At 34.2% G+C, this 13016-nt stretch overlaps 1 protein-coding gene and 1 pseudogene across 2 annotated transcripts in view; one reads left to right on the top strand and one right to left on the bottom strand.

Moving 5' to 3' along the window:
- Nucleotides 1-13016, bottom strand: part of PPDPFL (pancreatic progenitor cell differentiation and proliferation factor like) — a 55012-nt gene that overhangs the window by 25036 nt on the left and 16960 nt on the right. The window lies entirely within an intron of this gene.
- On the top strand, nt 12489-12604 carry LOC120592744 (uncharacterized; annotated as a pseudogene).

The following is a 13016-nucleotide window of genomic DNA, read 5'->3' as shown; positions in this document are numbered from 1 at the left end:
ATATTGTGCCTCATTCTAGAAATCAGTCATTTCACCAACTATGGTTCCTTAAATTGGTGAATGGTGTTAGAAACCAAGATATGGATGCTAAGTGTGCTAGTGCTACTGGCACATGATTGTTTTCAGGCTCCCTTAAACTGACAGTACAAGGAGATATTTGTATGTATAAATATTATTATATGTATACGTCTGTATTTATATTAAGATATACATAGGTTCATACCGATATCTTTGGCTCTAATGGATTACCATATGAATCATTCTAATGTTTTACCTAGCTTGTTACTAACCTCCCACTCCAACAGTGAGAAACCTGGCTCCTATCTTTCTCCATCCATTTAAATAATTGTTCTACTCCAGCATACATATATAGCGGTTTCAGAATTGTTAACCTATACCCCATGAAAAACAAGTCTATCAACTAGAGTAAAGTGCTTAAGTACAGTTTATTATTGCTTTTATCTTACAGACTTTACTCATTTACCAATGAACTTAAGTCAGCACCCTTTCCTCCATTCCTTTTAATGAGATTGTTTCATAAATTTTAATAAATCTTTTATCACATTCTGCATTTTATTTTAGGATCCCACTATCCCTTAATGTTTTCTTTTTAAATTTGCATACATTAAAGTTTACTCTTCGCACTATGAATATATCCACCATTACAGTATCATACAGAATAGTTACACTATGATAAAACAAACAAATAAACAAACAAACAAAACCAAGGGTTTCTGGTCAAGATGGTGGAGTAGGCAAATGCTGTGCTTACCTCCTCCTGTGATGATATTAAATTCGCAGCTAAATTATAGAACAATCAATCTAAGAACCATCCGAAGATTAGCTGAAAAGAAGTCACAACAAGACTGGTAGGAGGGGCAGAGATGCAAAATGAGCTGGCCCCATACCCACACGTAGTGGTAAAGAATTGGGAGGAATATTTTGCCTGCAGAGGTTACCTCCTGAAGAATGAGGGGTTCCAAACCCACACCAGACTTCCAAGGCTGGAACTCCAGTGCCAGGAAGAAGAGCCCCCTACAACATCTGGCTATGAAATTCAGTGGGGATTCTGTCCTTCTGAGTGAGATAAATGATGGCTTGAAACCCAAGCATCCCCTTAAAGGGCTCATGTTCTTTCATGTTCTTTCACAGTCACTCCCAGGCACTCACCCTGGGCTTTCGTAGAAGGACTTCAGCTCGAGGGGATGGAAAGAAGTACCAGAGACATACAGGGAGAGACTGAGTTGTGTGGCTTCAGGGCAAGGGCTGGAGGGAAAACCACCATTGTCCCTAAGTTCTTAAAATTTTTCTTTAAGTTTGGAATTTATTTTGTTGACAAACTTTGAGAATGTTTGAACTTAGCAAAATAACCTTTGGACTGGCCTAAACCAATATTGTCTAACAAATAGTTATAAAGCCTACAGGAAAGCAGACATTGTGACTGCAAAGACTGATGATTATAAACATTGTTTTTTTAGAATCAGTAAATAGCTAATTAGCTAAAGAGTAACTCAGCTTATTAGCACCAATAGAAATCTCTTTCTTCTATTCATGTAATTATCTTTTTTTTTTTCCATGAAAAACAAATAAAAACAAAACAAAAACAAAAATACTTTGCCTTCACCCTGTAATTGGGACACTATTTGGGTTTTTGCCTGAATCTGTGCTTTCTAATTTGTATTTTTTTTATCTCAAATAAGCACGTGTTGCCTCTCATTTTGCCTTTTTTTTTTTTTTAGGTTAACATTTGTTACCATTGTAATATAATACATGGAATTCAGAATTGCTATAGATCGTACAGCTAGTAATTGATAAAGCTGTATTTGGGTATGTTTGCCTCCAAAAACAGAATGCCCTTCACTTTACCACACTGACACCAGTTTCATGACAATGTTAGTGAAAACTCATTACCACATGAGGTTTTATATAAAGGACTGGAGAAACATGTTTTTATTCCTACTGTTTTCCAATTAGATCTGTATGCCTCATTTAGTTGCTAGGAAGATCAAAGAATATATGGGACCACCTCTGCAAATAATAAAGCACAATTGCTATCCTTAAGATATTCAGATTACTTTATGGCTAGAACTCCCATAGCTAAAGACTTCTTTAGCTACTTAATCCACTAGGTTAGAACATATATTTATTATGTATGTTTTACAAATATTAAAATAGCTAACTATACAGCAGTTAGTATTATTATTTATTATATGCCAGACACTGTGTTAGAAGCTTTTAAAAATCATTACAGTAAACCTAAATGATAGTTATTGGTTGTGTTTTTAATTATTTCTATCCTGAATTTTAGAAAAATGAGATTTAAATTTCAGTTAATTGCTCCAAGTTACACAGATAGTGTAACATAAAGGTGAGATTTCAACCCATACACTCTAAGTTTATAGCTACAAAGCAAAATTATAACATAGGGTTAGATTTATATATTTTATATTCATGTAAACCACTTAATGTTTAATTATTGTCTTAAGCTGTAGCCCAGAAAATATATTATATAAATAGTTATAACAAGTCTTGAGAGGAAAAAAAAATGGCATAGATGATAGAGGCTCTGTTCATCCCTCGTTTGACTAAATCAAAGTTGTGACAGAAACAAAGAGCAGCAGAAAGGAAATATTGCCTGGGATCTAGATGAACAAGCCAAACAACTGGGGAAACATCCAAGAAATCACCCTGCAATGGCAGAAGTAGGATGAGGTGAGGACATGGGTCTGCCTGGTCCCAAGCAGCTGAGTGACATGGTGGCTGTGGCAGCGGCAGATGCCTCTTAAAGGGATCTAGCAGATTTTTGCCGTGATGGACCTGCTTGCTCTGAGCACCAGTGCAGATTCGGTTGTGCACGGGGCACCAGGGGCTTATAGGGAGACATTGTCCAAGTGAGGGCCGAGGAAAGACTCACTATGCACAGAAGTGCTGGCAGTATCCATAGTTCCCTGTTGAGCCCTCCCCCTTTCCAGTGAGCCAGACACAGCGCTGCCATAGTCCAGACGTCATCAAACTGGATAACAGAGGATTTCCTGAAATCTCACTTCCTCCAACTTGCAGCCCCGCCCAAGCCACATCCAAGTGTATCCTCAGCTGAGCAGTACTTAGACTCACACTGGAGGCAGCTGGCCTCGGTTTCTAGTGTGGCCTTTTGAGGCAACTATAATCACAGCATCTGTGGATTGCTTGCTGAATCTTAACAGTTGGCCCCAAGGGGCACAGGCTGGGGCTAAACTTGGTCTGCTACTGAACCTCTCTCAGGACTGTGTCTCTGGAGACCTACTTCACAAATCCACACTAAGACCAGGAGTCTTAGGAGCTCTGCTTAGTATATAGAAACAGACATGGAAAAGCAGGCAAAATGGGAAGAAAAAGAAGCAGAAACCGTATAAAAGAACTGAACAGAGATCCAGATATAATGGAGTTAAGTAATCTAACAGATACAGAGTTCAAAACACTGGTTATAAAGATGCTCAACGAACTTTTGAGAAGTGTAGATAAATTAAGTGAAAACTTCCTAAAAAACATAAAAATGGAAATGGAAATTATAAAAGAGAACCAGTCTGAAATGAAGAACACATTATCTGAGATGAGAAGTATATTAAATAAAATAAACAAAGGAATGAACAAAGTGAGTAAAGAAAAAGATCAAATATCCTATCTAGAGGATGGGAAAACCAAGGACACACAATCAGAATGGCAAGAGATAAGATGCCAAGGCTATAAAAGTAATTTAAGGAGTCTATGGGACACTATTAAGAATCAAATATCCATCGGATCATCATAACTGAAGAAAACCAAGATGTTGAACAGCTGTTTGAAGAAATAGTGATGGAAAACTTCCCTAACCTGATGAAGGAAATGGACATAAAACCCCAGGAAGCTCAGAGAGTCCCAAGAAAGAGGAACCCAAAGAGGTCCACACCAAGACACATAATAATTAAAATGCTAAAGGTTAAATACAAAGAAAAAATATTAAAAGCAGCAAGAGAAAAACAGATAATTACTTATAAGGGAACACCTATAAAACTGGCAGCTTATTTCTCAAAAGAAATTATGCAGAACAGAAGGGATTGGCAAAAAATTATCTGACAGGATGAAGACCCAGGATCTACAACCAAGAATACTTTATCCAGCAAAATTATCATTTAGAGTTGAAGGATAGATAAAGAGTTTCCCAGAGAGAAATAAGCTAAAGAAATTTATCACCACCAAGCCAGTATTAGAGAAAATGTTAGAAGAATTTCTTTAAGAATAAAAAAAATCATGTATAGAAACAGAAATAAAGAAAGGTAACAACTACATTCAATAAGTATCAATAAGTATTTTAAATGGAAAAGAATTAAGTGCTGCAACTAAAAGATAGAGTGGCTGAAAGGATAAGAAAACAAGACTGGTACATATGCTGCCTACAAAAGACTCACTTCAGATTAAAAGACACACAAAAACTAAAAGGAGGGGAATGTAAACCGATATTACTTTGATAGACCTAGAGATATTTAAGTCAGATAGAGAAAGATAAACACTATATGATTTCATTTATATGCAGAATCTAGGAAATAAAAAGAACAAACTAATCAAAAACAGACTCAAAAATATAGTGGACAATTTGGTGATGGACAGAGGGGAGGATAGTTGGGGAGCAGGGAGAATGGAGTGAAGAGTTAAAGAAGTATCAATTAGTAATTGATGGAAGGGTGGCATGGCATAGGAAATGCAGTTAGCATTAATATGTTGGCGAGTCAGGGGAGGGAGGGAGCAATTGTGGGGATGGTTTTATGAATTGTATAGATGTCTAACCAATGTACTGTATACCTGAAACTAATTAAAATAAATAAATTTTAAAAATAAAAAATAGAAAATAAATAATTGTAACAGGTCTCAAAGGACTTAGCAAAATATTTTATGCAAGTAGTTTAAATTAATTAATTTTGTAATTAATAAAATTCAAAGCACTCATTCTAGTGTGATGATATTGCATATGTTTATTGCAAATGCTAAAATTTATTATTCTTTCTATCGTAGTATATAAAATTAACAGAAGCTAAAACTAGAAGTACCCGTTTTTAAAAAAAAAAATATTGGAGTGACATTAGTTAATAAAATTATATAGTTTTCAAATGTACAATTCAATAATACATCATCTGTATATTAATTACATTGTGTGTTTACCACCCAAAATCAAATCTTCTGTCACCATATATTTGACCCCCTTTACCTTTATCTGCTTTGTTCCTCCTGCCTTTGCTAGTTTTAATATGGCAACTTAAAGTCATGCCTTTACATTACATCATGAAATTAAGAAATTTTTAAAACATGAAACACAAAATATAAGGAAAGAAAAGATCAAAAATATTAAAAATAGTGAAGATGAAATAGAAGTGCATGGAGACATTGAAAGAAGATACTTATGAAGATGGATTTCAGAAAAAGTCAAAATATCACCTTATTCATAGGAAGTGGTGCAGTTTAAGTTTCAGAACCATCAAAACGTTATAATAATGACAAGTATGAGGCTGATGAGGAACAATTTCCTGATTCCCATTTAATTTGGAATTTAAAAAAGCATTGTGACAGTTAAACTTCTATTCTCATATTTCTCCTCCCAGTTCCATAGTTGTCTTGAAAACAATCAGACTGCCATTATATTGAAAACCAGGCCACCTTGCAGTGACTAGAGAGGATAGGGTTTGAGCTCCTTCAAGCTCAACTTCCAAAGACTTGTAATTATTTGAATTATCTGATGATTCTGTGCAAGACCCCACTCACAAGGGTGATATTATTTGATTTAATTCAGAGCTTGCCCTGTAGGAGTTCACCTAGTCACCTAGTGTGAACAGCTGTTACTTTGAAGGTGTTTGACAAAAGAAAAAAGAAAAAGTCAGAAACAATTGTTTAATATTGCAACCTCCATAGGTAGTGATTTAATAGTTGGGGAAAAATAAGAATAACCAAAAAGCTTCAAAGAAAAAGCTGGAGAAAGAGGTCCAAAGATGATTTGAAAATTTTGATACATTCCTGAGAATCTATAAGGTCATATGCATATGCCTAGAAAGACCTGAGAAGATACTGAGCTCTTAAAGAAGCACAGGTATAAACATTCATTAAGTAATGATTTCTTAGATATGACACCATAACCACAAACAAGTCAAAAAATTTTATTAAATATAAATTGGTCTTTACTGAAATAAAAACTCGTGTGCTTCAAAGGATATTGTCAATAAAGTAAAAAGACAACCCATAGAATGAGAGAATATATTTGTAAATCATATACTTAATAAGGGCCTAATAGCCAAAATATATAAAGAACACATAACTCAAAAACAACAACAACAAAAAAACAAATAAGCCAATTTAAAAAGGTATAAAACATTTGAACATTTCTCAACAAAAAGATATTAAAATGGCAAATAAACACGTGAAAAAATGCTCAACATTATTAATCTTTAGGGAAATGCAAATCAAAACTGAAATGAGGTACCACTTCACATCCACTAATATGATTAGAAAAAATAGACAGTAACAAAGTGTCAGATGTGAAAAAATTGAAACTCTCATAAATTTCTAATGGAATATAAAATGATGCAGTACTTTAGAAAACAGTTTGCAATTTTCTTAAAAAGGTAAACATAGAGTTACTATATGACCCAGCAATTCTATTCTTAGATATATAATCAAGAGAAATAAAAGCACATTCACACAAAACTTCTACGTGCATATTCATAATAGTGTTATTCATATTAGCTGAAAAGTGGAAACAACCCAAATGTGCATAACTGATAAAAGAATAAACAAATTGTGATATATTTATAAATAAAATGATATTTGGATATAAAAAAGAAAATGGTATTATAATCTAATGGTATGAATGAACTGTTAAACCATTGTGATAAGTAAAAGAAACTAGACACAAAAATTCATATATTGTATGATTTAATTCATATGAAATATCCAAAATAAACAAATCCATAGAAGCAGAAGGTAAATTTGTAATTGCCAGAGTCTGGGGAGAAGGGTGTAAGGAAAGGTGAGTGCTAATGTGTATGGAGTTTCTTTTTGGGGTGATAAAATTGGAATTATATAGTGGTGATAGTTACACAACTTTTTGAATATACTAAAATCCACTGTATTGTACAGTTTAAAAGAGTAGATTTAAAAATTTTATTATGAAAAATATGAAATATAAGGAAAAATGAAACTCAGATATACAATGAGTGTGTCCAAGGAAAGAACTAGAATAGTAAAACAGAAAAAAAAATTATTACATCTACTATTAAAGAAAAATTTCCAGACATAAAGAATTATTTGAATTTTTATATTTAAAAGAAACACTATATGTGTAGGAAAGAAAAATGATACTAAAAAAGCAACACTGAAATATAACCTCATGAATTCACTTAAAAATTAATAATTTGAACAGCTATATAAGATATTATACTTCTTATAAAAAGACAGGACTCAGCTATACCTACATTCTTCAAGGTTAGAATACCTTAGAGCAAGGCCTACAAAGTCCTCTGGGAAAGAAATAATAGTCCAAGAATTCCATGCCTAGTTAAACAATAGTACAAATGCAATGTCAAAATTAAAACAAAACAAAATAAAACAAATACCTAAAATATGAGTGCCCGGGGAGCATTATTCATATAAATTTTTCTTTAGAAAGCTATTAGAGAATGAACGTCAGCCAACCAATTAGTGAATCAAATTATTATAGCAAAATTCCAGCATTGAGTTCCAGCACATATAATTATTTGACAAAAGTAAGACATAACTATGAGAATTTTGATTACAGAAAAATGTAAAAATTGTTAACACTGATGATGTAAAAATGACAGAAAATTTCTAAAATTAGAGGGGAAAGAAGATAGGAGTTTCTGTACATCTTTGTTTTTTGTTTTTTTTTAATAGCTTGTTGACAGAGATATAATTAAAAGCTGTTAAGCTATATGACAAATTATACATGTATTAACGTTATAAAGATAAAAATAATATAAGCAGTTAAGTATGTTGGTGGAGAAAATAATAAAAACATTGTGCAGAAGCTTACAATCTTTTTCTGAAATTCTTATATCCTAACATTTCTAAAGACTGTAATTATTTAAATTACCATTCAGGTCAAAACTTGATCTGAATGTGAGGCTACATGAATAATCATACATTTTACTATAGTAATATTAACGTGCTTAATTCTGTATATTGATAGGTAATAAATACATGGGATCAGCATAATGTTATCTTCCTAAAATTGTAAAAATTTTAGTTCTGGACATGTGGCTCCAAGGGTTTTGGCTAAGAAAGTTTTATATTAATTCCATCATTTTATACAATATGAAACAAATAGATATCATATAAAAAGGTGTAAAAATATTTTTAAAGTTGTGATCACCTTAGGTAGCCAGTAGGGTAAGTAGTAATACATAGCAACATTTTAAATAAGAAAATCCAGAAAGCCAAATGTATGTAAAATATATTTTAAAAACTATAAAAATAGAAGTCGCAGAAGAACATATTAGCAAACACATAAATCAAACACACTTATATATAAAATAATATAAATAAGATAAATTTATATACTAAAATAAAAAAATAAAAATTGAAATTTAAAATAATATCTAACTTTAAGTTGTAGATAAGCAATAGCCATAAAACAAACAAAAAGTGTACAAAAAACATTCCAGACAATAAAAATGACAAAAAGAACCCATGCGTATCATAACTTTAGTAAGGTAAGTGATTGAATTCAGGATTATAAATAAACAAGTAAATATCTGATATAAAGAAGAGTACTTTACAATGATAAGTTTTGTAATCCACAATGCAGATCTAACAGTTATGATTATCTATGTGAGAATAGCATAATATCGACATTATAAAAGTGACAACTACAGGGAATACAAGAAAAGACAGAATATATCAGCTATAGGAGATAAATTCACCTTTCTAAATTTGTGGCAGATAAAATTGATCAAAAATACATAAGGTTAGGTGCCATGCTAAAAGCCAAAATGGCTGCCCCATGGAAGCCAGCACTACACAGCTAGTGAGGGTTGAGAAAGAAGCTTCTGTGGGAAAGGGAGAGGACTCTGGAAGAGCTACCACAGGTTAGAACCCCAGGTATCGGGCGGTGGACGGGGAGTAATAAAGAAGCTGCCTCTCCCAGCCACCAGAGCTCCTTGTAGGAGGAGGGGGAGGGGTGAAGGTGCAGCGAGTTCGTGCAGCAAGTTCCCTGAACATTCCTGCCTGGGATAGCTGTGAGCTCCCTGTGGCCTACTGGCTGCAGAACCCAGTCATCAGGGCAGAAAGCAGAGAAGTAGGACAGGACCACAGAGAATCAATAGCTGATTTTTGCCAGCCATGGTTGCAAAATCGAGTCTGAGCTGCAGCCCCCAGCTCCCAACCCAGAAGGCCCTTCCTGCCATGCCCTCCAAGACCGATCACTGCAGAGCCCCAGGGGAGCAAATGCTGAGCAAACGCTGCCAAGACTGTCGCTGACATGGAAAGGGACTGAAGCTGAGGGTAGCGAGCGTGATTAAATATTTACAAGAAAATTTAAAAAGCGTTAGTAAGATTTTATATAAAGCAGGGATCCAAGAGGCTTAGACGCCACCTACTGGAAGCCAAAAGAAAAGCACCTTGTTTGCAACTGGCTAAAGAGAGACCTTTATATAATAAATCTTTCTGGAAAAACAACAGAATACACTTCCATTAATGCCCATGCCGAGAAATATTCCATTAAACACCATAAACAACCAAAGTGACAAGGCATCTCAGAAAGAAAGAGAAAAATCTCCAGAAAATGAGCTTACAGATATAGAAATATGTGACTTAAATGGCAGAGAATTCAAGATGGTACTTCTGAAAAAACTCATTGAGACCCAAAACAACTCAAATCAACAATTTCAGGAATTGAAAACAACTAGATGAGCAGAGCAAGGAGATTGAAACCCTTAAAACAAACAAACAAACAAACAAAAACAAATAGAACTTCTGGAGATGAAGAACACACTGCAAGAGTTGAAAAATGAAATAGCAAGCTCGGGAAATAAACAATTCATAAGGATCAGTGATATCGAAGACAGAAATCTAGAAATAAATCAGAAGGAAGAAGAGAGAAACTTAAGAATGAAAAATAAGAAAAGAGAAATTCAAGAACTAGCTGATACCATCAGAAGAGGAAACATGAGAATAATGGACTTTACCGAATTTGAGGAAAAGGAGCAGGGAGTAGAAAACATTTTCAGACAAATAGTGGACGAGAATTTCCCAAATCAAAAGAATGAACTGGAGCTTGGAATTCAAAAAGTCAACAGAACACCCAAATATCTCATCCCAAAAAGGCCTTCATCAAGACACATTGTATAAAGATCAACGACAAAGACAGAATTCTGAAGGCAGCCAGGGAGAAGAAAATGGTAACTTATAAAGGTAAATCCATTAGATTATCATAGGACATCTCATCACAAACCTTATAAGCCAGAAAGGAATCAAATATTTAAACTATTAAATGAAAAGAACTACCAGCCTAGAATAATGTATCTAGTTAAACTCTCTTTTAGATATGAAGGGGAAATTAAGACTTTTCTAAACACACAAATATTGAGAGAATGCTCCACTATGAGGCCTGCACTACAGGAAATACTGAAAGGGGTCAGTTCACCTAAAACAAAATAAAAAAAAAAACATAATTAGGAGTAAAGTGAGTATTGAGCAAATAGAAACAGAGTCACTTGTGAGTCATTAAGACAATGGAATTAATAAATTTTATTTCTTTACACTGAGTCATCCCTTCAGCAAGATATAACCTCTATATAGCTGACATTTACGAGACTCAACCTCCTGCTGAACCTACAATTTGCTATCCTCGGATTCAACGCAGATCCACAGCGCTGATGTAGTACATGGTACATAATAGGTGTTTAGGAAAATTATTGGAAGAATTAAGAGAAGACATGTAACCCATGACTACAACTCAGCTGGCAGTTTTGCAAAACAAACCTTATTTTCCAAAATGGCCTGAAATTGCTTTCTCTTACTTATTTCAAGGCCATGTTATAAAATTTCACAAACAAGGAAATTGATAGGACTTTGACAGCATGTAAAATTTATAATGAAATGTTCTGTAAATGTCTTTAGAAATAAATAAAGTTGAGTTTTCTGTTTACCTAAACAATATTTGGATTTCCACCTCCAGTTACATTTTAAAATCTTGCGATAGACTATTTCTCCCATCATAACATCTCATTAGACATGCTTAAAATAAATACACATGTATTAAAAGTGACAAAAATATGAAACAATAGGTAACTCCAACAGTGACTCACTTGGGTATGTCAGCAACCCTTACTAAGAACAGGGAATTATAAGCTTAAATAATAAGAAGAGAATTGCTATAGCAAGATAGTAATAAATGTTCAGCATATATAGGGACAAAATGAGATAACAATGACTGAAAAGGAGGGGATTCAAAGATCCAGCTTCACAAAGGGGAATGGAGATAAGGTGTGTACAGAAGAAAATGGACGACTGTATGTATAACTACCCTTTACACATTCATAATGGCAATCACACACCAAAGATTCAGAACTGTTGTATATAACATAAAACAAGAAGGGCTGGAGGGAAGACCCACGAAAGCCAACCAAAATAAAGAAAACAGAAGCACAAGAACAAGGAAGCGATGGAAACACTGAGCTACCAGAAAGCAAAAGATAAAATGGCTATAAGAAGACCTCTTATTTCAACAATCACCCTAAATGTAAATTGACTGAACTCACCAAAAAAAAGGAACAGAGTTGCAGAATGGATCAAAAAACAAAACCCAATCATAAGCTGCCTTCAGGAGACACATCTCAGCTCCAAAGACAAATATAGACTCAAAGTGAAGGGTGGAAAATGATATTCCAAGTAAATGGCATTCAGAGAAAAGCAGGAGTAGTGGTACTAATATCAGAAGAAATAGACTTCAAACTAAAAAAAAAAAAAAAAAAAAAGAAAGAAAGATACTGAGAGACACTTCATAATGATAAAGGGAATCATGCACCAAAAAGACATTACACTTATTAATATCTGCGCTCCCAATCGGCCCCGAAATATGTAAAGCAGTTACTAACAGAACTAAAGGTAGAAGCAAACCAAAACACTATCGTAGTAGGGGACTTACATATCCCACTGTCAGATATGGACAGATCATCCAAACAGAAAATCAATAAGGAAATAACATTCTTAAATGACACATTAGACCAACTGGATAAAATTGACATTTACAGAGCCTTCCATCCCAAAACAGCTGCTTATACATTCTTCTCTAGTGCCCATGGAACATTCTTAAGAATTGACCACATACTGGGACACAGAGATAGACTTAACAAATACAAGAGGGTTGAAATCATACCAACTAGGACTTTGTTCCATAGTGTAGTGGTTGGCACGTCTGCTTTACACACAGAAGGTCCTGAGTTCACACCACAGTGGAGCGACGGACCATGGTCTACAGCCATGCCACCTTGAACAAGCCTAATGTCCGATCTCGGAAGCTAAACAGGGTCGGGCTTGGTTAGTACTTGGATGGGAGACCACCTAGGAAGACCAGGTGCTGTAGACATAATTAATAATAAATAATAATGAAAAAAGAAATCATATCAACCATATTCTCTGATCATAATGCTTTGAAACTAGAGATCAACTGCAGAAAGAAAGCAGGAAGAACCACAAATACATGGATATTAAACAACATGCTACTGAAGAATAACTGGGTCAGAGAAGAAATAAAAAGAGAGATCAGGAGATACATAGAAATGGATGATAATGATAGTACAACATATCAAAACTTTTGGAACAAGGCAAAAGCGGTCATAAGAGGAAGGTTCACATCATTACAGCCCTATTTCCAAAAACAAGAAAGAGTCCAAATGAACAACCTAATGTTTCATCTTAAAAAACTAGAAAGGGAAGAACAAATGAGGCCTAAAGTAGGCAGAAGGAAAGAAATAATCAGAATTAGAGCAGAAATAAAT

Source organism: Pteropus medius, unplaced genomic scaffold, assembly GCF_902729225.1.
Source record: "Pteropus medius unplaced genomic scaffold, Ma_sr-lr_union100, whole genome shotgun sequence".
In the NCBI taxonomy this organism is placed as follows: Eukaryota; Metazoa; Chordata; class Mammalia; order Chiroptera; family Pteropodidae; genus Pteropus; species Pteropus medius.
The sequence above is the reverse complement of the archived record's forward strand: the minus strand, read 5'-3'. Positions and strand labels throughout refer to the sequence as shown.